The sequence below is a fragment of the Balaenoptera physalus genome (assembly GCF_965194825.1).
Source record: "Balaenoptera physalus genome assembly, chromosome: 16".
Classification (NCBI taxonomy): domain Eukaryota; kingdom Metazoa; phylum Chordata; class Mammalia; order Artiodactyla; family Balaenopteridae; genus Balaenoptera; species Balaenoptera physalus.
The window spans coordinates 43,902,049-43,927,250 of NC_138898.1; the positions used below are offsets into that span (position 1 = coordinate 43,902,049).

The window sequence follows — 25,202 nt, forward strand, 5'->3', positions numbered from 1 at the left end:
CTTTGCCTGCATCTCTGTGCCCAGCCCCATTGGCCACCTTTCAGTCCTTCCCGACAGCCTCTGCTCCGCTGTTTGTGCCCTGGGTCTGGAGAACTCCTACCTCCCTGGCTTCAGCGAGTTAACCACCCAAGCATGGTCTCTGGAGGGATGCCTTCCCTGACCTCCCTGATCGGATCAAACCTTCTTATTACAGCACTCGTAGCACCATGTGTCTCTCTTTCACAACACTCATTTGCACAACACTGCAGCTTACGTTTACTGGGGTTTTATTTTATCAGTGTTAGTATCTGGTTTTGCCCACGCCTAAGTCCCCAGCTCCCAGCACAGAGTCTGATGAATGTTCAAGAGTAAATTCCTGTTAAATGAATGTACACATTTTCCTATTAAAAAGATGCTCTATGCTTTATATTTGTTATAAATCAAATCACTTTGGATCTTGTCCAGACAACAGAATTAAAATGTATAGTATTTTCTCATTGAGAATATGAATTATATGTTCCAAAAAAATCAAACAGGAAACAACAGGTTTTGAACACAAACAACATAATAAGTTAGAGTCTTTATATTTCAATCTAGGAATTTTTTTCTTCTTTTCTTATAGTACATGCGAATAAGTCTTTTTCTTTTATTATAAAGAGCCAGGATTTGGTGTTTGCGTTGACCTTCTTGCAGTTATCCTAGGGTAATGTTCCTGACAATGGTCATCTTTCCTCTTAGAGGACCATCCCTAAGACTGTTGGATGACTCAGAGTGGATAAGAAAAGTGCCTAGTAACAGATCGCTGTACCTCAGGATTTGTCTATCAAGCCAGTCATTAGATGCACTTATTCATTTTTTCCTCCCCACTTCTAAACCTAGCAATTCACTAGTGTTTACACTCTGAGTTACCAGCGGGCAGCCCTGTCCCCTTAATGTCTAGTATGGAACATAGTGAATGAATACCCATGACACTGAAATGAATCACACAGATCCCCACTTTGCTTTGGCTAATAACTGACGAGAGGGCCATGATCACCACACCAGACTTTAAAGGACTAGTGAAAAATATATATAATACCTATGCAGTGTTAGGTGCAGTGTTAGGTATTATTACCTAATAATACCTAGTGCCATATCAGTGTTCAGATATGAACACTGATATGGCACTAATGTTACCAAAGAGAATAAGAGATTGAGGGACATTTTTTAAAGGTGTGCTTTTATCATTAAAATAATGTATGCATATGGCAAAAAAACAATAAAGCAGTATAAAAGGTCATAAGGTTTTAAAAAATCTCTTCCCACCTGAAACTGCCAGTATCACTCTTGAGAGGCAACCATTGTTGAATTTCTTGTGCATTTTCAAAAAATATATTCACTGAATATATAAGCCTATAAATGTAACCAAATTTATGTCTTTTTTCTTCATGATTTCCAACTTAGGAAGGCCTTCCCACTTCAAGATTATTTTTAGAAGTTCTCCCAGATTTTCTTCTGGTGAGCTGGTCACATTTTCAACAAACATATGTATGTTAAACCATTTATTTACATATATGTTTGTGTACATACATAAATATCATACATATATACACATATACATATGCATATATATTATATACAGTATATTTATTTATACATACATATTTACTGTATAGCATATGCATATGCACTATGTATCATATATGTATGCATACACATATACATATGTGTATAAACAAATGCATATATCTATATGCATATACATATACTAAAGCCCTTATATGCTTAAGGTACTGAATGAGAAGTAGTATATATTTTAAAGCATAATTACATGTTTGTACCCATATATGTGTACTGGTTTAAAGAAAAATATGAATTTTTTCTTTAAAAAAGGATTTTGGGGATATACATAACTTTAAACGAGCATCTAATTAATTATTGCCCATTTCTTTCACAAATAATCCGTAGCTTTTAAATTTCTTTAGAATCTATAATTGCAAGGCAGTACTTTTCTATTATTACTTATTGTTTATAAGTATACCTCATAGGTATTATATATTTTCGCTATGTGTGTGTATATATCTGTTTATATATATACACGTATATGTTATATATAATAGAAAATATATCACCTATTTTGTGTGTGTGTGCTCTTGTGTATAGATATGAGAGAATGTGATATGTGTGCATCTGTATCTCAAACAATTTTAATATAGCTGCTAGGAAAATTTTAGGATAAGATGTTCTTTGTTAATCTTCTTGTTATTGAATAATTGCGTCCATTTTTCACCTGTTCTTTACAAGATAATGACAATGAGATTTTTCCACTAAAGCAAGACCTATTTTACCTACTCCTGCCCCCACAAATGAGCAAGTCATGTAATTTGAGAATAAATTAATAGTGCAGCCCTTCACAAGTTGTAGCTCAGGTATTTCTGAGGTACAATGAGATTTCTTAAAATTATAAGTGTCGATGTCAGTTTGGCAGTGATTTTCTACAAGTGCAAAATGTGATTGTGTCCATTTCATTCACCATCTGAAAGCAAATCTGATTATGAGACACATAGGGCTTGACAGCTAAAGACATTTCCTCATTTATTGACCTCTTCCTTTGGGACAATTTTAAAATTGCAAAAGCTCATCTCTTCCACGAGGGTGTAAGTAACAAGTTATTTTGTGATAGTTATCAATGTGCAATTGCATATTGTCTTTTGGAAATAAGAGGAAAAAATGATGGCATGCCTGCCATTTGTCCACCATCAGCATGTTTTAAACATCTCAGAGGGAGTCAGAGATACACTCCCCTTTGGGCTTTTTCAGTGTGAAGTATGGAATGAACTCTTTCACACCTTTCATTTGTGCTGTTAAGACTGAAATCAGAAGTACAAAGCATTTTAAATCGACAGAATAAAAAGCAAACCTCAGACTGGCTTTCCCTCCTATGGCGCTTGCCAAGAAGGCCAGGACAAACGTCAGCAAGTAAATACAAAAATGAGTCACCTTGACCCCTTCCTCATCTTTAAAACTCAGTTGAGAATGGGTTCCTTCCCACTCAGGCTAAATCCACTGTGCTCTAGGGCTGTCTGCCCTGCAGAAAGGCCCTCATCTGCCAAGCAGGCAGAGAAGACCAGCTGTAATTGGCAATCCATTTCTCCATTTCCATTGTACAGCCATCCCTGACAAATTACTCACAATCAAATGTTGGCAGCAGCAAGGGGCACCCTATGCGGCAGGGAAGAAAAATGAGGCCTCACACTGGTCTGACAGCCGAATCTTTCAACTCACCCCATTAGACTGAAGGAGGGGACACTGCGGTTTGCCTGTCACTGCCACCCATAAACAAACTGCTCTGTGCAGCTCGGAGCTTGGCTGCTGTGATCAGGGCTTCCTCAGGGCCTGCCAGTGACCTGACCAATCCGAGCTGTAGAGAATGGGGAAGAGTTTCATCCTGCTGAGGAAGAGGCGTTGGGCAGTGACATAGAAGATTGCTGAGGACAGCCTGGCCCATCGGACCCCTGGAGAGGGGTGCTATGTCTGACCGTTTGGAAGTTGGTGGAAGTCCACTGTAGCCTCCAAATGAGAGTGTCCATCGGCCTGTGCTTGCTGCTTGTCTATGGTCTGTCATTCATCAGCTGCGTAGTGTGGTATCTAGCCCTTTCCACTCGTTGGAATTCACTTACTGGGCAACTTTCTCTACTCAACATTTAACCATGAAACTGAAGATACCTTTAAAAATGTTCTTCATATATATGCCCGGTCCCTATAAAAAATTTCATAAGCTTTACCCATAGGAAATCTTCTCAGGCCGTCAATCAGGACCTAATCACTCTTATTTTAGATGTAATTCTAACAAATGTTTTCTTGGACTATAGCAATTTAAAGATGGCAGGAAGATCCTAAGAGGAAAATGCTGACAGTACAAAGTGGCATAATAGTGAAAGATAACAAACAAAAAGCCAACTTTCTCTCCCTGCCCTGCCAGTATAGCCAAGAGAAAATCATATTTTGAAATGCTTATTCTTTGTAAAAGACAGCCAGGCTATGTGATAGAATGTTCATGATGTTATCCATCCTAAGTTTGAGTCTGTATTCTCTCATGTCTCCTCTGTAATGCTGAAGACGTTCAAACTGAACCAAGCAAGAATAATAATGTCACCTCTTTTCTCATCAAGTTTACCTTTGCTTTTTATAACCGTGGGCAGTGGCATTCACAGCTATGACTGTGGCTTTCACAAAAATAGGGGCCGGGGTCTTACGGGTAGGTAGTGGAAGGTTTTAATTCCTAGGAAAAGTGATCACTGTTCAGACTATAGGATTGTATGGCATCATTTTCTCTAAATTTTCCATTTCACCTCTCCCAGACAACTGACTATAAATAAAGCATAATTAAAATGTGGGGTTTCATAACTTTTTAAAGCCAGGTGTAAAACCTCTTCATCTCTAGTACTAACTCAAAAAAACACATTTTTTCCCTATATATTTAGGACTAGAGATTCTATTTATTAACTAGAGTTAATAAAAAAAAAAAATGGAGATGTTTCTGAGGTCCAAATTATAGCAGAGAAGTTCCCAGCACCAACCCGAGGGTGTCAGTGACTTGTCCAAAGTCACATAGAATCCAGACCATGAACACAGCATCTGTTTGGTCTTTCCTCAGAGGCACTCAATTTGAAATTTTCCTGATGATTAGCTTCTCTTTGGCAGAAAAAAAAAAAAAACGCATCTGAAAGGATGTACATCAGTTGCTATTTCTCTCTTACTCTCTCTCTGAGAAAGATATATAACCATTTCCTAAACCTATTCCAGCAACCTGAAAATTCCAGTACTCATTGAATCATGGCTCACTAGTTGAATCACTCCCCTTCCCTCCACCCACCCCTCTCACCTCTTGTTCAAATGAAATTTTACCAGGAAGTGCAATTAATTTAGCCACTCCAAACATTGTTATTTGCTCTGTGCCTAAAAAATGTTTATATCATGTTAGATATTACAATTTAGATGAAAATGGTTATACACCAACTGAATTGAAGTATACCTTTAAGTTAATAATATTGGCTCCTGTCTCTTGGATACCTATAATTGTGCCTGACATATTATGTGCCACTTCTAATCCTCACAACAATCTTGATAGATCAGTACAGTTATCCCCATTATACAGATGAGAGATCTGAGACTCTGAGAGGTTAGGTAACTAACTTAGAAAAGGTCAGAGGTGAGATAAAAACTCAGCCTTATTCTTCAGAGGTGCACATGAATGCAATCCTTAGTTCTCCATGTTAAAGGGCAGTGCTCAGAGAAACATCCTTCTGTTCTAAAAAGGGCCATGGTTTAGGATGCAGTATCTATGATTATACAATGTATAATGCACCTTCATCAAAGTCAGAAAGAGAAAAAGAAATATCATATATTAACGCATATATGTGGAACCTAGAAAAACCGTAGAGATGAACCGGTTTGCAGGGCAGAATTTGAGACACAGATGTAGAGAACAAACGTATGGACACCAAGGGGGGAATGCGGTGGGGGGGGTGTTGGTGGTGGTGTGATGAATTGGGAGATTGGGATTGACATGTATACACTGATGTGTATAAAATGGATAACTAATAAGGACCTGCTATATAATTCAGAAATGCAAAAAAAAAAAAAAAAAAAAAGTCCTCAAGTCTGTCCAGCAAGCATTTGGTCTGAAGAATCCAAATTCTCCTTTCCTTGTTATATTACAGCCTCTCTAGTTATCTCATCGGCTGAGGGGCTTGAAGACCCAAGGTTGGGAAATCCATATGCAACTCTGACAGTTGTTCTGGAATCTGGATATTAGACCTGCAGCCATTGACTAGTCTAACATTGACCTGTATCTTCTGCGTAATCTCAGCTTTATGCACCAGGTCATTACTCTGCTTAGACAATGAATATTGGGAAGATGTGTCCCTAGCCAATTGCCAATACAGGTTATGAGCTTTAGATGAGGCTTTCAGTTGACACACAGTTATGACCAAAGACTTTTAATCATTTTTGTGTGTTTTAATTATCATACGTTTGTTCAGTTGTATCTTTAGTAAGAACCGAACAGTATTAGGTTAATAGTTTTTAAAGCATTAGAGCATTCTTAGCTGCAGGTTGTAAGCCTCTTGCCACAGTTTTCAAGTTACCTAAATTACTCTCTTTCTTCCTTACATACCGCCCTAACACTGCCCTCTCCATCCTTTCTCCCTAACAAATGTTATCTCCTTTTCCTTCAACACACAATGTGCACACACACACACACGTTTATTATGTCACTGTTAGTTGCAGGGCAACAACATTTTTCTAAATGTTTCTAAGTTAGGAAAATCCATGAGTTGTTATGAAGATCTTCTCTCTCCTTTTAAGTCTTATTTATCCATCAGACATGATGGTGTGTGTATGTATTTATATACATACTAAGTATATTTGTACATATATACACAAGCACAGATATATATGTATATATGTAGTTATATACACATATGCATATATATATTTTTCATATATATTTTTAAGATTTCCCTTTTCCATTTCATGGGAAGCAGCCCAACATTTCAAACGGAGGTCCCAGTACTACAGAGAAATGCTTTGAGCTATGGAGGTGACCTGTCATGGAAAAGAACTGATTATTAACAGCGTTGGTGGCTACTTCCTGAGCACGTACCTTGGGCCTTCTGCCTGGTAGTGGATCAGTTGTTCTATGTATATTAATCCATTTCATGCCCAAAACAATCTGTGGGATAAGTGCTGTTACTCTTATCGATGAGGAAACTCAGAACACCTAAGCTACTGGTTCAAGGTCATGCAGAGACCACTGATGTCAAAACAGTAACTAAACCCAGGGATCCTAGCTTCAGATTGCCCTCACTTAACCAACAGCAAGAATTCCAACCTTATAGTGTTTAGGGGCTTTCTTCCTCTGCATTTTCGTAGACCCTTAGCTTTCTGGTAGTAGAGGAATATTTCACCAGTCACCAATGGGCCCATTTAATAGAAAAACAGTAGAATACTCAGCACTTCTTTCAAACCAGCAATTATGTGGATAATGAATGTACATATTGGTCCCCCTTCTGTCATCTGATTTAATGAAAATTCTAGTTGGTGGCAGCTTGTCCAGTGATTCTGGAGACTGATTAATAAGTTGTCACTGTTTTATTGGGTATAGCTAATCAGGGGCAGGAATAAAAGTATCTTTAGCATCTGAGCAACCCAGAACATTCAACAAGTGATAAATGAAGCCATCAAAGCCCTTCAGATGTGTGATTTATGTACATACCCTTGGGTGACTGCACTTACTATAAAACGCACAAAGCCATCCTTACCCAAAATACTGATGAGTTTATATTTAAAAATTCTGCTTGTGAATTATCATATAGCTTTGAGCAAATAACTGTCAGGCCTATCAAAAGCTTTTCATAAAGGTCAGCCTATGAAATTATAGTTGTGAAATGTGATGCACATTTTGAAGAATAAATTAACTACTTAAGCTTGTACCACAGATTCACTTTCATTATCAGGTTTTCATTCTATTGTAGCCTCTGCTCAGTTTTCCAAGGTGGGTTACAACCTTCTAGATGCCTCTGCCCTCTCATTTCAGCTTATTTTTGAAGATGGGAGTTGACTGACATTTTCACCAGTCAGACAGGCTCCCTTCTTAAATCTGTAAACTAAAAATGAGCTTCCTGCTTTGTGAAATCTCTCTTTTATGAGATTAATAAAGACCTAGACAGGCCTGAGGGATAGCTCTGTGACCTCATCAGGTTCCATGCAGCAGGGAGTTTCTACTAAAATGTGATCTTAACCATTCCCTTTTGGGGAAGGACGTGTGTTAAGTGATCATTGTGGTGTCTGACAGTAATTGCCGGGCAACTGGAATCCTAGAGGCAAATACTGGGAATCACAGAACGGTTTGGACACCTGAGACAGAAAGCAATCTTCTTGAACGACCCAATCCAACTCTCCTGACATCACTCGTGCTCTACCTCTTCCTAAAATGTGTCTCCTGCTTCTGCATTTCTGGGGCTTTGTTACACAGTTCCTTCCCTGGGAGCACCTTTCTCTAGACACTGTCTCTTCCACGAATGTGGTTAGATAGCTCTTCTGCTGACCATCTTCCCCAGGAATGCGTCTTTCCTTTGTATCCCTACTGTGGTTTGCTGTTTGGGGACACAAATATGACTGCCCTCATCACTTTTGGTCATGATCAGTTATTGGTGGTTACAAATCACATTCTGCAACTGAGTACAAGCTCCTCGAGGTCAGGTATGTGGTTTTTGCATCTGGTAGGTAAACTCAGGTTGGCCTGAAGTGAATCTTTAGGCAAGGACGCTGATTCTTACCACCAAGTTCAGCTAACTTTCATGGAGCCTAGAAGCAGCCCCAGAGGAAGATCTGATACTGGTCTCTCCTTCTGCCATTTTCCCTAATGCAGTGGTTTTCAATCATGGCTGCCTTTTGGAATCACCTGGGAAGCTAACTAAATAAATTAGAAAAATACCAATGCCTGTGTCCTATCCCTGGAAATTCTGATGTCATTGGTCTTGGGTGTGACCTGGGCATCAGGATTTATTTAGTCTCCTGGGGGGTTCTAATGTTTAGCCAGGGCTGAGATCCAATGAGCTGGTGGAAGTGAAGTTTGCTTACCCTTTCACAGGTGTCATAGTTTTATTTCAGCTTGGTTTTTACAGTGGGCAACTGACCTCATATCACTTCACTTTGTCTGATCTTGGGCAGACAGGCTGGCACCCGTGAAGACTGGAGTTGTGGAAGGGGAATGAAATTCATTTTTTTATTTCTTTAAAAAGACATCTGACTTTTGAACATCCTCTGGGCTAGATGTAAGGATTAATTAAAATGATTATGATTGTCTTGTATTTACTGTATACAGTAGAGCCTGAAATTCTAGTCCTCAAATTAATTTTTCTATTTCTTTTGATGTTATTAGAGGATTTAGAATTTGACAAGGATTTCTGGTCTTGACTATTCTGCATCTGAGATGTTTCTATTTTGAGAAGCTAAAACTGTGTAATGATAGATATGGCAAGTCCATAAAACCTTTTGTTGTCCAACTTGACCGTACCAATTTGACCATTATCTCCTTATTCCTTCTGGCAGCTATGTGTATAATCAGGTGCAATCTTGCAATGCTACAAATTTGTTTCATGGAATTGAGTCCCATGAGACAGAATAACTGAAATATTTCAGGTGGAAATACAAAGCACCTGGATTTGCCTGTTTGGAGAATAAGCAGTCCCATTCACTTTTTTTGGCTATGTTGGGTCTTTGTTGCTGCACATGGGCTTTCTCTAGTTGTGGCGGGCAGGGGCTACTCTTCATTGCAGTGCACGGGTTTCTCATTGCGGTGGCTTCTCTTGTTGTGGAGCACAGGCTCTAGGCACGTGGGCTTTAGTAGTTGCAGCACGCGGGCTCAATAGTTGCGGCACACAGGCCCTAGGGCATGGGGGCTTCAGTAGTTGTGGCTCGCGGACTCTAGAGTGCAGACTCAGTAGTTGTGGCGCACGGGCTTAGTTGCTCTGGGGCATGTGGGATCTTCCCAGACCAGGACTCGAACCCATGTCCCCTGCATTGGTAGGTGGATTCTTAACCACTGAGCCACCAGGAAAGTCCCCATTCAGTTCTTTGAAATGCAGTTTTATCTTTGCTTTACTCTGGTACTATCCATGATGACCACAAGCCAGAATATGACTTGACTTTCTTAAAGATGAGGGAAGAATATGTTACCAAACTCTTCTGTCTTTGGTTGTTGAAATCTCTTGTGGCTCTTTCCCTGTTGTATGGCTAATGCTCTGAGTTATTTGGCCATTTGAAGACATGCTTTAGTCACAACTAGTAAGTTTCATATCCCTGGGAGGTGCCTGATGTCCTGTGATGATTCAGGCCTTTGAAGTTGCTTAGACTGGGATTTACATCCTATCTCTTGCTCTAATTATTTTATCTCTATGAGCTATGGTTTCCCCTCCTCTGTAAAATGGAGATAATATAATTTAACCTAACAGAGCTGCTTTGCACACTAAGTGAAAAAGCATGCATAAGTGCTCAGTGCCACATCTGATTCACAGAGAACCCTTCCATAATAACGAATAGATATTATTTAGTTCTGTTTTCTAAACTCTATTCTCGAGTTACAGTTTTCCAATTATTTCCACTAGTAAAAGGAAATTTGGGCTATAATTGCTGAATCCTTCCACACAGGGCTTGGTTTCAAACTGTTCTGAGCATTTCCAAAAAAAAGACATTTTGGATAATAAAGAATCCACATGTTTTCGGAAACCATTATCTTGTAGATCAAGGATGACCACACCATTCAGATAAATCATATAAGAACTCATAAAAAGGAAATGTACTCTGCCCTCTTTTTTAAAGAAAGTTCCCAGTAATAATTAGACCTTAGCCTCATTTTTATGGTCAAACTCAGGAAGATGTTTGCATTCTCTAGGGAAGGTAACTTGACTTTCATGAAGCTGCTGCAATATAAACCAGAAGTCATTATCAGTGATGAAAATGTCAGTTTAGAACTGAGATATATCCTAGGTGAGCATACCTGTTGAAGACAATGTTCTTACATAGTGTTTAGCACTGAATCAGAGAACGATACTAAGCGTATAAACACTAAATTCTTCAGGAGAGATAAAGGGGATGAGTTGTGAAAAAAAATTGTGTCATTTACTCAATAGATGTCCACTAAATAAATGCTACACATGATTGACATTGATAATATTCATTTAGTTCTTTCAGAGTTCAACAAGTATTTCCTGAGTGCCCACCTCATTATGTACAAGGGATTCTTCCAGACTTGGCCAATCTGGGCCAGGATGAAGGAGGGTAGCTTTGGGCCCGTGAGGAGAAGTGCCTCATCACCAGCTCCTGGCCCTTCCATTTCGGCCCCTCAGCGCTGTACGCTGTGTGAGCGTCAGAGTCCTAAGTCCTTTGGCAGAGGTCCCAGGTCTTCTTGCCATAATCTCGAAGGGCAAGTGAAAGTTCCAGCTTACAGCCAAATCTAGATGTTCCAGGAGGTTCCTGGAGCTGCCAGGGCCTCCTCGACTGGAAGGATGGAGGAAGAAATAGTATCTGTAGGCAATTTGTAGATCTGAAGAAAACAAAGAAGAATCATTTCTTGAGGGTACAGCCTCTCAAAACACATGGCTAATATTTAGAGCTGGGAAGCTTGACTTCATTGTTTTCAGTGATGAAAATTTGTAGAGAGAGAATAAACTCTCTTATCTGCAACGTATTTTTCATTACTATCTTCACATTATCACTGCTATCACTGCCCGAATCTCTCATATCTACGGTGCAGCCCTCCTGCTCACCCCATTTCAGTGTTGAGTTATTATGGGCGCTCGTTTGGAGGAAGGTTAAAGCAGAAGAGGGGGGCTAGGTGCTCTGTGCTGCATATATTCAACGTCGGAAGCTGCTCCTTAACACCTGCCGTATAAATGGGAGCCTTCCCGCACACCTCCACCTCACTATCTTTTTATAGAAGCTTCCTTGATCTTTCCAATAACGCTAAATTCTCGCCGTCCTGATCATTATCGAATAGTTACCTATGACACTTTCAGTCTTGATTCTCTAATCTTAACTGAAGGATTACAGCTGCCTGCCGAGTTTCCAAAATCTATATAAGAAGCTAGCAAGGGGAACAGGAAGTGGAGTATGAAGTGAGTTAGGGCTTCAGATCTCAGGTGACCTAGTCACTTCTTGATCTTTTTCTAGACAGTCTCCCTCTCCTGGGAGCCTATAGATAGTGAGATTCTTACCTGATTATTAGGATACAAAGATGATCCCTGTGGTTGATATTTGTGTTTCAGTTTCTCAGTATTTCACCTTCTTATTTCTTCAGATAAGACATAGCAATACTCTAAATTTTATTTTTGAGGCCACACCTCTACCCTCAGTTTAAATAGTTCTCATGGGTTTCCATCTCCAGCCACAAAGATGTAGTTTGTAACCTAGAACTGTCCATAATGACTCATCTAAATAGGCATGTAACAGAGGTCTGGTAAATAGATTGATTCTAGTCTTCTGGCTACAGAAATTGTTGTAGACATGGGCACATGATCATTGATTCCATTAGAGTAGTTTGGGGAAGTTACTAGAAAGAGACTCTGCTACTGAAATTGAACCTGTGAGAATGGAGACTTGTAGTTGCCTGTGGGCATTCTACTATCATTTGAACCCAAGAGTGATGGCAACATAGATGAAAGAAGATCCCAGAGATGGAGACAGCTTAGATCTAGGTTATATCACATGGGTACCTGGATCAAGCTATTCCTGAAGTGAGACAACTCTTGAAATTTTGCGTTATGTGAATATATATATATACATATATATATATATAGATATATATATATATGTATATATATATATATCCTTGTTTGTTCAAGCAAGTTTGACTTGGTTTATTTATCACTCACAACCTAAATTATCCAAAATGCTATAAAATTACCACCCAAAGAACTTCTACGTGTGTAAATATATATTTTTCCAATTGTGAGGAAGGCTTCCCACAGTGTTAAAATAAAAACAAAACCAAAATCTTTTGGCTTATGTCTAATGTTCAATGTAATATTCCCTTTCCATTATGAAGATCCATTTGTCAGGGAAGGGTTTGTTGTCGTTAATTGTTTGCTCTAAATGTTTCATTATTAAAAACCTACTCTGTGTTTCATAATTCCAAAATTAAAGGCCCCAACTTCTAGATTTTTACCTACTTTCTAAAACAAGTCCACAATTGCTGAGAGCAGGTCACTAGAAACAGCATAATTTCTTATTCCACGGCTCCCTTTAATTAATGTTCTAAAGTGGTCTCAATGCATGAAAATGTTCCCCTCACTGAGTAAAGGTTCATAAATGCATATATGTATAGTTGGGAACTTAATGTGAGTTCAAATGTGGCATTTCAACTCAGTGGAAAAATAATAATTTATTTAATGAATTAAGTTGATGTAACTGTAATAAATCATGAGGAATAAGTCTATCTCATACCAAAGCAGAACAACAAAGTACACATGGATTGATAACCTACATTTTAAAAAAGAAAATGATTACATTAAATTTTAAGATAATACTTGTATAATTATGTGGGTGGGAAGATTTTGGATGGACATTAGATTTGACTAAAATATGTTAAATTGGAAAAAGACAGCATCCTTGGCCATCAGAGTGTTAAAATCCTAATATGTAAAGAAGTCTCAGGAAAAAAATGTAAACAACCTTATAGAAAAATGGACAAAGACATAAATAGTCATAAAAGAGGAAATATAAATAATCAGTAAGCATATGAAAGGATATCCAGTTGTCAGGAAAATAAAAATCAAAATTTTCCATGCATTTGACTGGCAAAAGAAAAAAAAAAAGATTGATAACAACTAGTGCTGGTGAAGGTATGGAGAAACCAGCACTTCATATAATGCAGATGGGAATGTGAATTTTGATCACCTATTTTTGAAAAGTAATCTAACTCTAGCTTCTAAAATTTGCATATCCCTTTGAATCAGTAACCCCACTTTGGGGAATCTTTCTTACAGAAATAGAGACATTAATATTTAAGAATATATATATGTGGATTTCCACTGCAACTTTGTTAGTAGTGGTAAACATCTAGAAACAATCTGAATTCCTGAGTAGCAATATGATTTCATAAATTACGGGGCACACATAATATGGGTTTTTATGAAAGAGATAAAATAATGAGTCATAGCCATACATATTTATATGGAAGGATGTCCGTTATATATTTACAAGTTTAACTTGAAAAACACAAAGAGAATACTGTGAAAAACACATACAGAACTGTAATCATCGATTGTATAGGGGAGTAAAATTGAAGATCAGTAACTATTTTTTCCCTTTATTGACTTTAGAATTATTTGACTTGCAACCTCGATAAAAAAAAAAAAATTCTTTGAGGGAGAATTTTCCTTCCTATGCATGCGTTTTCTCTTTCTCGAAGCTATTGTGTAAATTGAGCACAGAGGTTTCACTCAAGCCCATAACAAAAAACAAACACTTCCCTTTCTGAGTATTTTACTTGTTCTTTATTTCTGTAAATCAAAGATGCAAAACAAAGCAATACCTCTGTTATCAATCTTAACCACTGTACGCATTTTCTTTTTGCTCTCTTGCCTCCGTTTTGAAAATGTTCAGGTTCTTAATAGTCTATGACATTCTCCTGTGTGCACACACGCGCTGCTCTGGCCACGCTGGAGTATCTGGTAGTACCAGTCCCGTGGTCAGAGCTCACCATCACCACTTTCCAGGACCGAGTATACAGTTTATTGATCATATGTTCTCGGGCACATCATTAATGTCTCTGAGTCTCCGTTTCCTCAGCTTTAAAATGGGGTGCACCATTCTACTACTGTGTGTACCTCAAAATCAGGAGATAGTGATGTTGAAAGTCATGCAAATATTACAGGGTAGCTTGCATTACTTCTTCCTGTATGATTCATTTCGTATTTTACCTCTCCTTTACTCAAAAAATGCTTTCAATTCAACACACTGGTTGTGAATCTGCATACTGTGCTACTGAGATCAAGAAGAAGAAGAAGAAGAAAAAATATATATACATGTGAAAAAGTCATGAACCCTGCCATTAAGGAGGGTTATCTGGTTATGAAAATATATCTCCCCTCATGGAATGTAAGGTGCACATTTCTTCACCTCGTCGCTCTTCTGACATGACCAAGTCTTACAGGAGATGGTGTCTGATGATAGCATCTAATGTTTGCTTTTGGCCAGGGGGCAGTGTGACACAGTCGTCACTATGTATCTGGGCAGTGTTGGAAATGGCATTCCTACTTCTAAGCTGCAAGGGTGCTATGCTGTAAATGCTGGCATGGAAAATAGTCTCTTGTCCCAAATGAAAAATGCAGTTTTCAAAATTGCCCAGCTGGGTTGGTATTAGGAATATGGAACCAAATCTGACGAAATGGGCTCTTTTTCAATTTTGCTTCTGCGACGGACCGGTCGTTTGGGTGGATGCTTCTTTGTTCTCAGTCTGGAGGGCCTAACACCTTAGCAGCATGTGCAAGGACGGCAACAGGGCAGGAGGAGGGTGCAGGGCACACATCCTGTCAGTGTTTGTGCTTCTTCCCGTTTGTTTCCTGTGTTTCCTGCTCCTGTTGACACGCCCACAGGGCCCTTCCCCCTGGCCGTGGCAGTTGTTTCCAGCTTCCACCCTCTGGCACCCTGGAACCAGGTCCTCCCTTCTCCTGAGAAACAGGAGCACCAGCGGGCAGCACCCTGTAGGGGGCGCACAATTTTACCTCTGCTGTCTTAGGGTTTTTCCGCGGGGCCTGGGAATTAAACTGATACAAGACATATTAACAGGAGAAAAGCATCAAGTTTATGTAAGTTTTGTGTGTCATGGGAACCCTCCCTCATAAGGTAATAAAGGCCCAGAGAAGTGGCAAAACCTAAATACTTTTACACCATGTTGAACAAAGAGGGGCAAGTATGGGAAAGTAACGGAAATATACACGGAGGTTAAAGGAAGATAAGAATTATTTTAACAGCGTCTGCTTGGATGGAATTCTCTCAGCTCTGACTCCCTGTCAAAGAATGTTTCTTTTCTCCCCGTAGAGGGAGGGCATCTTTCACAAGGGAATTTTTATTTCCTGTTTTCAGGAAGAAAAGGGGAGATTAGAATGCTCTGCTGCCTCTGATTTTCTTTTTCTTTTGGTTGGTTGTTTGTTTTTGGTTTTTTTTAAGTGCCTCTAGCTCCAAATAATCCTTATGGCAAAGTGGCACATTTGGGGGTGGCATATTCTGCCATCCTTCAATGCCCTCCTCAGAGATCTGGATTCCCGAAACTTGAGGACCTCCTTCAAGGTCCTGAGCCTCCAGTACCAAGTGAGCAGTGCCCGTTCCTCAAGGTCTGGGTTTCTGCCCTGCAGGGGACACTCCTCCAAGCCTCTAAGTTCCAGTGATCAAAACTAGTTCCCTCAAGTCCATGGGGAGGGGGAAGGGTAAGAGGTGACAAAGTGAGAGAGTGGCATGGACATATATACACTACCAAATGTAAAATTGATAGCTAGTGGGAAGCAGCTGCATAGCACAGGGAGATCAGCTTGGTGCTTTGTGACCACCTAGAGGGGTGGGATAGGGAGGGTGGGAGGGAGGGAGATGCAAGAGGGAAGAGATATGGGGACATATGTATATGTATAACTGATTCACTTTGTTATAAAGCAGAAACTAACACACCATTGTAAAGCAATTATACTCCAATAAAGATGTTAAAAAAAAAAAACAAAACAAACTAGTTCCCTTTGTCCACTAGACCTTTGAGTGGTAGTTGCTTCCTGCTTTGCATGTGTTACCTTTTAATCTTTCAAAACCTGTTTGACCAATCCCTGTGAATACATTCTGTTACAATAACCGTGCTGGTTTCTGTTTGCCTTTCTTTTTTTTTGTTTTAAACATCTTTATTGGAGTATAATTGCTTTACAATGGTGTGTTAGTGTCTGCTTTATAACAAAGTGAATCAGTTATACATATACATATGTTACCATATCTCTTCCCTCTTGCGTCTCCCTCCCTCCCACCCTCCCTATCCCACCCCTCTAGGTGGTCACAAAGCACCGAGCTGATCTCCCTGTGCTATGTGGCTGCTTCCCACTAGTTATCTATTTTACGTTTGGTAGTGTATGTATGTCCATGCCTCTCTCTCACTTTGTCACAGCTTACCCTTCCCCCTCCCCATATCCTCAAGTCCATTCTCTAGCAGGTCTGTGTCTTTATTCCCGTCTTGCCAGTAGGTTCTTCATGACCTTTTTTCCCCCCTTAGATTCCATATACATGTGTTAGCATACTGTATTTATTTTTCTTTTTCTGACTTACTTCACTCTGTATGACAGACTGTAACTCCATCCACCTCACTACAAATAACTCAATTTCATTTCTTTTTATGGCTGAGTAATATTCCATTGTATATATGTGCCACATCTTCTTTATCCATTCATCTGATGATGGCCTTTCTTGACCCTGAGGGACAGAGCACTGCACTCCCATTTCTATCAAATCACCACAGCCTCTTGCATATGCTTGATGATCTTGCATATGCTTGGTGATCTTGCATATGCTTGGTGATCTTTTCTACTAAATCAATGATTTTCAAAGTGAGTTCTGCATGGCCCAGAGTAAACCACCTAAGTGTGATGGAGAATTGAGGCTAGATGCAGAGAAGGTGGGCAAGGAAGCCTCACTCTTCTTCACCACGAATAATTTTAATTTTTTCCATATTGTGTTTTTGCATAAGATTCATGTTAAAAGGATTCCAGGGATGTTCTTCTTGCGATATAGATTTACATTAGAGAAATGCGATAAGGCATCACTGTCTAGCCATTTGATTGAAGTTGTCTCTTTCTACCCTTGCCAGAAATAAATTCTCTCTGTTCCATCAATAATTTTTGTATTTTTCTTAACACATTCACTATTTTTACTTAATACTAGGGTTATATGTTGCACTTTTCTTCTCTACTAGACTGTCCTCTGTAGGAAGGCAAATAACAGCATTTTATCATTAATGAGCATGGAACCAGGACTTAGAAGTCCTTAGGCTGAGTCCTTACAGTATTATACACATTTGCTGGATTATTGTAAGCAAGTTATTAAACCCTCCTTTGGCTTGTTGCTTTATTTTAATACAAGGATAACAAGACCTACCTTACATAAATTGTACGATCATTTGAAGCTTAAGTGAAATACTGCTTATTTTTATTATTAGTTTTGCATACCTCCCCCCACTGTATACAATACAGCCCGGTGCTTCTACCAGCCCTCAGTAAATGCCTATTGAATAAAATGAACTGGTCTAGTTACTATTGCTGTCTCACAAACCATTGTGAAACTTGGTGGCTTAAAACTGCAACCTCGGGGTTTTCCCTGAATTACTATATATTTTTGTTTATGCATTGAAGGTATAAATGAACCCTTTTCTGTGTAAAAAACAACCAAACTGTAGACCTCTTTGGGTAAACTTGCTGTGTAAAAATAAGATTTTTTTTTTTAGTTCTAGAACTAAATTAACCCAATTTACATCTTTTATTGAACATACTAACAACTGCTGGCATTTTTTTCCCTTTAAATCTATGAACAAATCAAAATCACAGACCCTACCCAAATTATGTTGGAATCCTGCTAGGTGAAAATGATATGTCTGTAAGAACTACATGAAATCTAGTTTCCAGATGGAGTTCCCTTCTTGCCAATTTTGGGACTATCCCAAAACATTTCCTCTTAGAAACCATCTAGGTGAAGTGAAAATTTATTCTTGGAAAATTATTAGAGAGAATGCTTGTGAAATGTGAAGTATGACTTTTGTATGGACATTGTCCATGTTCACAGATATTTTATGAATGCCTTTGGGGTATATAATAACAACGCCAAGTTCTTACTAGCTTTGCTTTTTTTCAGAAAAATAGAGATCACCAAAAATTAAGTGTGCCTAATGAAAATATTTCAGAATGAAGTTTTTACTGTAGGGCAGTTGCAAATAATCTATAATCAGAAGTGATGAGAACCCCTTACATTTGTATAGCATATGTACTTTTCAAGGCATGTCATGACCTCTTGTTTCTATAATTCTTTAAAAAAATCTTTGTAATATAGTAAAGGAAACTGCTATTACTATGATATCTGGATAAAGAAGCAAATAGATATTACAGCTGTGCCATTTTAAATACACTAGTGGTAGTTTGGTTTCTTGATGCTTTGGTTTACTTGTTGGTTTGGAAGCTACTTGACTTTTGTTCCACCTCAAGTTTGCTAAAGAGGAGAACAATATTTACTGACTGAATAGAGTTGTAATTTGTAATATATTTGTGTCATAGTTTTGTTTTTGTCTGCCTTGAGGGTGCTATAACTACAACTTTTGGCAGATTTCACAGGGTAAACATTGGTGCTCCATGCCAAGGACAACCAAGAACCAGTGGTTCCCAAATTTATCCAATAAGAGGGGTTTTTTGGTAACATCAAAATAAACATCACAGGTCTCTATTCTATAGTGGTAAAAAAGCAGCTATGACTTCTGTAATGTTTTACAAATATTTGTATTTTGTTAACTGAAATTAATACATACACTTGTAAAGTAGTAACATATACATGTATGAAGTGTGCTAGTAGTGCTAAAGGCCAGTCTTGATACACATTTGGATTCATAAAACTCTTTGAAAAACCCCAAAGTTCCCTAGGAGCTCGTGACTAATGGGTCACGAAGCTCAGGGATGGACAGTCTGAGCTACATCTCATATGTCAGTACCAGTGGAGAGGAATGGCTGTCTGAAGGGCTGTGTGGAAAAGGACTGAAAGTCCAAATGTGGGTTCAGAGAAAAAGAGTACTGTTGTTGATTGGTGATGTCTGCCAGAGAAGGAGGAGAGACTAGGTGTGGAGAAGCCACATATTTGCCATATTTGACTTAGAGTGTGTGGACCACTTGATTCAGCTTATGCCAGGAAAGGATGGTGGAGATAGCCACTAATACAGAGATCTAACAAAAGCTTAAACTAAGAACTCAACTTTAAAAATTCATTTAAAACTGCTCTAAAAACAGAGTCTATTTTACAAAATACATTTAAGAAAAAGTTAAGTTTACTGGATATTTCATCACAAACTTACCCTGCTATTAAGCACCCTGTTCTTCCTCCCTCCACTTGAGAAAATCCTCTGTTTTCTCCAAGCCTAATTGAATATAGAAGTCCCTTCTCTAATTTTAGACATTTGATGGGGGACCTCTGCTACCTACCAATGGTCACTCACTGGTTGAGGCAGCCATCCCACATGGCTTGTTGGTGCTTGGTTTATTCGGGCTGGCTGCTCTTCTCTTGAAAGATAAGTCACTCACTGAGACCATTTATTCAAAAGTGGGAGTGGATGAGAACATGGAGAAAAGTATGTGGTAGACAGCCTTGCTCCATCGACCCAATACTCCTATTTATAGAAATGAATTTCTCTAATTATAAGTCACTTACCATCTGAACTATCCAAGCTTCTTATTTACTGATTTTTGAAATATCTTTCCAGAAAAATATAAACTCCAATGATATGTTTAATTTATATGTTAACCATTCCTGGAATCTTCCAATTTCTTCTAAAATGCTTCTGCCTTTGCTTTATTCTCTGAGCATGTTGGAACACATTACAATAACCACATACTTTAAAAAATTGTTTTAGTGTGCTTTCCTCCAAATTCTGAACTCATCATAAATGCCCTGTTTTTCTGGAAAAAAAAACAAAAGCACACTCTCTCTCTGTTTCTTATGTACCTATTCAGCTACTAATTATTTCAAAAATCCATCTTCAGATATCACCTCCTTGGCCAACCCTGAAAATTGATTGCTCTGCCTCCGGGCCAGCTTTGTTTTTACCTTCATTACTGTTCTTCTTGAAAAGTATATTTTTCACTTGGGCTGGTTGAGGGCAGGTACATGTCTTAGGCATCATTGTATCTTGAATGCCTCACTGTGAATGGCTCGTGGTAAATGCCCCATAAGTGCTGGTTCGAACTGACATACCTATGAGCCACCGTCTCCCTGTGGAGAGAGACCAGATCGATTCTTTGACTCCCTTTCTACAGTCAGCTTCTTCCCTACTGAAAACTAGTTTGCATTTTTTTTTTCTTCTCTCGGTACTTTCTTTTTCCATTTTTCTGAAAGTACATCACTGTTTTTTACTCTATATAGCAAGAATCATAAATAACTGTAACTGAAGTGAGTGAGAGTTGCCTCAGTGAATGAGATTTCTTTATTAGGTATAAAGTATAAATGCTGTTAAATTTTTAAAAATACATCATATTTTAAGAATTGTTTTTGACTTTTAACATGAAAATAAGACATATTAAAATATGCCCGTGAAGTGTAGGCAGGCGGGATGGGAGTGGTGTTTTGGCCATATTTCTGTCTGTGTTAAGAGCTTTCAGATGACCTGACTTCATTGAGGTTCTGGCTGGGCTCCCAGACAAGAGCTTGGCAGTCCTGGGACAGATTTCCCAGAAGAGGCAGAATTTTCTCTGATAACTTTAAGAACAGATGGATACACATTCCTCTGGGCTGCTTGAGAGGCGACCCTACTCAGGGCTGTCTGTGGTCCACCAGCAGGCAGGGTGGTGTCTCAGATTCTTCTCTGGGCTGGTGAGACATGAGAAAACAGGACACACCTGCAGTTTGGGAAGGAGGGATGGACACGGGGCTGATCCTTACCTAGAGTACGTGGTCATTTCATCAATACTAAAGACCTTGCATGAAGATATATCCTCCACATCCAACCGAACCCATGTGTATGCCCCTATGCGCACCTTACCTTCAGTGGTTTCTCTTATTTTGCACCCTATGAAGGTGCTTTTGATGGCCATTCTTTTACTTATTCCATCCAGAAATATTTACCAAGTCCATACTATTTGTCAGATGCTGTCCTAGACACCATGGACACAATGACACAGCTCTCAGGTTTTACTCTAGTGGGGAGAGATGGAGGTCAATAAGTATGTGACATAATTTCATTAAGTTTCATTTACTCTAAAGGAAATAAAACAGAATTATGTGATAGATTAAGTCACTTACAATACGATTTATCCAACCTTCTTCTTTACTAATTTTTGAATAGTGACTTTGAGGGGATAAGGATGGTGAGGAGGGGCTACTTTAAATTTGATCCAAGACTTGATTGGTCAGGTAGAGTGAAGGTCTGGGCATTCTACACAGGTCTTTGTCTTTACGTGTTTATTCTCTCATTCATTCATTCATTCAGTAGCCATGAATGCTTTCATCTACTTAAGCTCATTACCTGGCATTATTATGATACACTGACTAGGCAGCCTTCCAAATTAGTTTAGCCATGGGATTATTTGCATTTATTCAAGTTAATTAATTAATTCCTTCATCCATTCATTCGAGTACTGTGTTGGCAATTTTACCTGGAGACAGCCATTGGTATGGGGCAAAGGTTGGTAAAAATATACAGGATGTGTAATTCACCTAGGATCTTACAAGTCAACTCTGGCGTATTTATGAACTGGATCAGCACCTAATAAAATGTCCAAAGTTTTAAGCCCCTCAAAATGTGATTTGACCCAAGGACATATAATTGGCACCAATATGTTCATCATTCTTTGTCATCCCTTCCCCTCTCTACTACTTCTAAGTCAAGAATTTCAAGATAAATTTTTCTTTGGTATGCCTACTATGCAAACCTTAAAAGCAAGAGCCTGGAAAAATACTAAGACAAATGAGGTTGTTTTATAAATATAAAATGAATTTTATTTACTTTAAAGTCATTGTCTGATATTTGATAGTCTATAAGCAGCCCTCCCAAGTTATTTTATTCCTGATAATGAGTATATTTCATGACTAGAGTAGACAAGCTCTTGTAGACTCTGAGATCTCCCCAAACCCTATAAAAACTGAAATTAAATGTTTACTTCTGAAGAGGAGCACTTCTTAGAGGCCCAGCAAGTCTTTACAGATGCAGTGATAATTGGCAGCTATTTACGGAACGTGTCCTGGGTGCCAAGTATGAAGTCAGGCTCTGCAGTAGGTGCAGCCGCTGCCTCTCCTCTCCACATTCATCCTGTCCATGCAGCCAGCCAGACATCCACCCACCAGAACCTGCTTCTCTCTCTGAAAGCATCCTCTGACTTCCGGAACCTGCTCTGCTGAATACCAGGGCAGGTCAGAATGTCAAGGAATCAACATCGCCACACACACACCAGCCACGTGCAGTCCATGAGTGCTGGGATGTGGTGGATAAATACCCCATTTCTTTTGCTCCTCAGACAAGATAACTCTGAAGTGTATGTTCTACACCATTTCCCAAAGTTCCCCAGTGGGATTGTGCCCCAAATGCCCACAGTGGTAACTGGTTTGATAACCACCCTTTGTTAATAGTCTCCTCTTCCATCGCTCACTTCCCACTTTCCTAACCGTGTTTCTGGGATTGTCCTCCACATATATTACTGCCTTGTCTCAAGGTCTGCTTCTGGGGGAGGCAAGCCAAGACAGGTGCATAGCATACATGATCTCAGTTCATCTTTACTGCCTCTCCAAGGGAAATGTTATTATCCCCATTTTACAGATGAAGAAACTGGGGTTCAGAGAGGTTAATTAGCTTGCTCTCTTATTACAAATCCCCTTCCTTTTCTAGTTATTGAGAAGGGACTGGCAAGGTATGGTCTTTTAAGAATGTGCAGCCATGTGGTTAATGAATTTTGCAGCAGAATAGTAAATCAAATATTTATTGATTTGAACTGCTGTAGTCATGGTCAAAAATGCAGGAGGTGGAATTCTGTTCATTCGTTCTACAAATATTTATTTTCTCCTGCTAAGTACCAGGCACTCTGCTCCTTCCTGAGTGAACAGTGGCAAATGAGAAGCTGTCCTCTGAGAACACCTGAATGCAGACTGATTTGTGGAAAATTCTTATGGTGGTATTAGAGCTTCCTGTGATGCCAAGATCTTAGGCTACTATTCAAGAAATGTTCAGAAATGGCACATTGATTTCCACGCATCTACTCAGATGCCAATTAGTTGGCTTTATGTCAGAAAGCAGAAACCCGTTTTTCTGTTTTGTTTTTTTTTTTTTAACTTTTGGATCAACCTTTTTATTTTATGTTTTCCTTTCACTTGAGTCTAAATGCCTTTTGTAGGTAATGAATATTTCTGCCACTGCATTTGGGACAATGACCAAATTCTAAATATAATTGCAGGGTCCACATCAACTTAAAAATTGGATACAGGACCCTCTTAGAAAGTGCCTGGGCTGAGGAAGTATTGAAGATGTTAACAGAACATCTTTGATTCAATTAAAAGGAGAGAGAGAGAAGCTCTTGCTTTAAATCAGTGGGAAGAAATTGGTGTTTAGCCTTGCTGGCATCTTAACTACAAATGAGACCAATATCCTTGTGTCATTCCATTCTGAGTGCTCTGATGATTTCACGGTTGACTAGTGATTTGTACCTTGTTTCAAATTACTTAAGATGTATTATGGAATAATCTGTGAAAGCAGTTGGGCTCTAAAAAGACAGCCTGTAAACAAAGGGAGAAGCTCCGGCTATGCAGTCACAGAGCAGGGAGACCGCAAAAGTCACCTGATCACAAGGGGCCATTGTTGTTCAAAATGGTGAATTCCACAAACTTGGCCTCCTCATCTTTTTTACCTGTCCCCTGCTTTTCTTGCATTCCTGCTCTCTGGGAACATCTGCTGTGTAAAAGGCCGTGGTGCTTTGCTCTCAGTTATCCGTGTCCGTCTTCCTCTCTGTCAACCATCTCAACTTCCATGCAAAGTACCACCCAGTAGTGGAATAAAACATTATCCCTTTGGGGATCATTTCCATTTTTTTAGAAATGATGAAGGACGGAATGGTATTTAAGACCCAAATGATGAACCTAGAATAGTGGAATTTCAGGTACTTTGAAAGGCCTCCAAAGGTAAGAGAGGTCCTTTTGAACCACATTCCTAGCTAGAATTCATTTCATTTTCACAGAGCTCTCTAGAATATAGAAGCATATTCAGGGACTAAAGAAATGAATTCTAAAGCCAGTTGTTTACAACTGTTGATTGATGACTATGTATTTAATTTAACACTGGCATACGTTCTGTGAGAGAGAAAAAAAGAACAAAAAGGAAGACACAGTCCTGACCCTAAAAGGGATCACTGCTGGCTGGAAGACACGTATAATATGCATGAGAAAAGAATTTATGGTAAAGTCCGTTAGTTGACATAGTCAGGACTGAGTGGAGGAGGTGGGAGCTGGAGTTGATCTGAGACGAGGGGTAGACTCCTCATCAGCATCCTCAGGAAGGAAGGTGCTGGAACAGGACAGGGAAAGGCATGGGAGGTGGACGCAAGAGGGCAAGAGTGGAGGCCTGGGATGCGGTTGAAGTGAAAGCGCTCGCTGGGGAGTCGTGAAATACAAGTGGAAAGCGAGAGAGAAGCGAGGCTGTGGAGAACCACGAAGAAGGTGATGAGCTTGTGGTCATGGGAGGTGGGACCCCAGTGTGTGTTCTTGGCGGGGGGCGGTGGGGGTGGTGCCTGACAGTGGCGTACGGACAGGTCGTCTGAATTCTTTTAGTCTGAGATTAAGCCCATCATCTTGTTTTCCTTTTCATTTCCTTTTCTTTTTCTTTCATTAATGGCAGCACTATTATCCAAAGGTTTAAGTCTGCAGTAGCTTATAACCATTTCTTTTCCCCTGTTCCCACATGTAATTAGTTGCCAACGATTTTCAAG

General features: G+C 39.3%; 1 protein-coding gene across 3 annotated transcripts in view; it reads left to right on the plus strand.

Annotated features, from left to right (window-relative positions):
• The window catches only part of MACROD2 (mono-ADP ribosylhydrolase 2), a 1,951,733-nt gene that overhangs the window by 1,388,665 nt on the left and 537,866 nt on the right, over positions 1-25,202 (plus strand). The window lies entirely within an intron of this gene.